The sequence below is a fragment of the Molossus molossus genome, unplaced genomic scaffold (genome assembly GCF_014108415.1).
Source record: "Molossus molossus isolate mMolMol1 unplaced genomic scaffold, mMolMol1.p scaffold_m16_p_2, whole genome shotgun sequence".
NCBI lineage: Eukaryota > Metazoa > Chordata > Mammalia > Chiroptera > Molossidae > Molossus > Molossus molossus.
The window spans coordinates 73,617,018-73,619,206 of record NW_023425355.1 but is presented as its reverse complement, the minus strand read 5'-3'; the positions used below and the strand labels follow the sequence as shown (position 1 = coordinate 73,619,206).

The 2,189-nt window shown below is 36.8% G+C and overlaps 1 non-coding gene across 1 annotated transcript; it reads left to right on the top strand.

Annotated features, from left to right (window-relative positions):
- On the top strand, nt 1-107 carry LOC118636732. Its single transcript, XR_004960719.1, has one exon. It is a non-coding gene; the product is annotated as a U6 spliceosomal RNA (small nuclear RNA).
- The last annotated feature ends 2,082 nt before the right edge of the window (nt 108-2,189 follow it).

Sequence of the window (2,189 nt, the reverse complement as noted above, 5' to 3'; positions counted from 1 at the left end):
GTGCTCCCTTCGGCAGCACATATACTAAAATTGGAAGGATACAGAGAAGATTAACAAGGCCCCTGCACAAGGATGACACAAACATTTGTGAACCATTCCATATTCTTTCTGAAATTAGTACAAGAAATAGGAACAAAAATAAAACCACACTAAACAAAAATAGTGATAAATATGTACATATCAATTATCACCTTAAATGTGAATGGTTTAAATTCTTTGGTAAAAAGATACAGAATAGCTGACTGGATAAAAAAAATGACTCACATATATGGTGTGACCCACCTCAAAAAAAAAAAGACTGCCCTGGCCGGTTTGGCTCAGCGGTTAGAGCGTCGGCCTGCGGTCCGGAGAGACGCGGGTTCGGTTCCCGCTAAGGGCATGTACCTCGGTTGCAGTTTGTCCCCGGCCCTGGTTGGTCGTGCGGGTGGCAGCCACTCGATGTGTCCCTTTCACATCGATGTTTCCCTCTCTCTCTCTTCCTCTCTCTCCCTCCCACTCTGTCTGTACAAAAAATGGGAAAAAAAAAAAGAGCCTATCTCTGCTCATGAGATCTGGAAAAAAAAAAGACTCACATAGGTTGAAAGTGAAGGGATGGAAAAAAATCTTTCAAGCAAATGGAAAGCAAAAAAAAGCTTGAGTAGCAATACTCATATTTCATAGAGTAGATTTCAAAATGAAGACCATAACTAGAGACAAAGAAGGCCACTACATAATATTGAAAAGATGTATTCCACAGAAAGATATAACCTTGGTAAACATATATGCACTGAATATGGGAGCACTAACATATATTAAAAATCTATTGGTGGACTTCAAAGGAGTAATTGACAGCAATACAATCATAGTAGGGAACTTCAACACCCCGATGACATGACTGGATACATCTTCTAGACAAAAGTTAACAAGCAAACAAAGACTCTAAATGAGGCGCTAGGTCAAATGGATTTAATAGATATCTACAGAGAATTGCAGCCCAAAACTACAGAATTCACATTCTTCTCAAGTGCATTTGGGACATTCTAAAAGACAGACCACATGTTAGGACACAAACTAAGTCTCCACAAGTTCAAGAACATTGAAATTAGATCAAGCATCTTCTCAAATCACAATGGCATGCAACTAAAAAACAACTGCAAGAAGAACATGCAAAGACATTTGAAAACATGGAGGCTAAACGGCATGTTATTGAACAATGAATGGGATACCATGGAGATCAAGGAAGAAATTAAAACTTTCTGGAAAACAAAGAAAATGAACACACAACAACACAAAATCTATGGGATGCAGTGAATGCAGTTCTGAGAGGGAAGTTCATAGCACTATAGGCCTACCTCAAGAAGCAAGAAAAATATCTAACAGAATATCAAATCTTACAACTTAAAGAACTAGAAAGCAAATAAAAAGAAAACCCCCAAGGAAGTACAAGGAAGAAAATAGTAAAGATCAGAGCAGAAATAAACAACATGGAGAAGGAAACAACAATTCAAAGGATCAATGAAACAGAGAGCTGTTTCTTTGAAAAGATAAACAAGATTGATGGACCCTTAGCTCAACTCACCAGGAAACACAGAGAGAGAACCTAAATACACAAAATCAGAAATAAAAAAGGAGAAATAAGAACTGACACCACAGAAATACAACAAATTGTTAACAAATGTTATGAACAACTACATGGCAACAAATTCAATAATCTAAGCGAAATGAACAAATTTATGAAACACATAGTCTCCCAAAACTGAATGAGAAAATATATAGAAAATTTGAATAGACTAATAACCACTGAAGAAATAGAAGCTGTAATCCAGACTCTCTCAACAAACAAAAACCCAGGCCCAGACAGCTTCACAGGGGAATTTTACCGAACATTCAAAGAAGAACTAATACCCATTCTCCTCAAACTATTTCAAAAACTTCAAGAAGGAAGACTTCCAATCTCATTATATGAGGCCAGCATAATTCTAATTCCAAAACCAGAAAAAGACACTACACAGAAAGTAAACTACAAACCAATATCCTTGACTAACATAGACCCCAAAATCCTGAACAAAATAATAGCAAACCGGTTCCAGCGATACATCAAAAAAATTATTCACCATGACCAAGTGGAATTCACTCCAGGGATGCAAGCCTAGTACAATATTCGTAAATCAATAAATGTGATACATCACATAGAACAAAATGAAAGATTA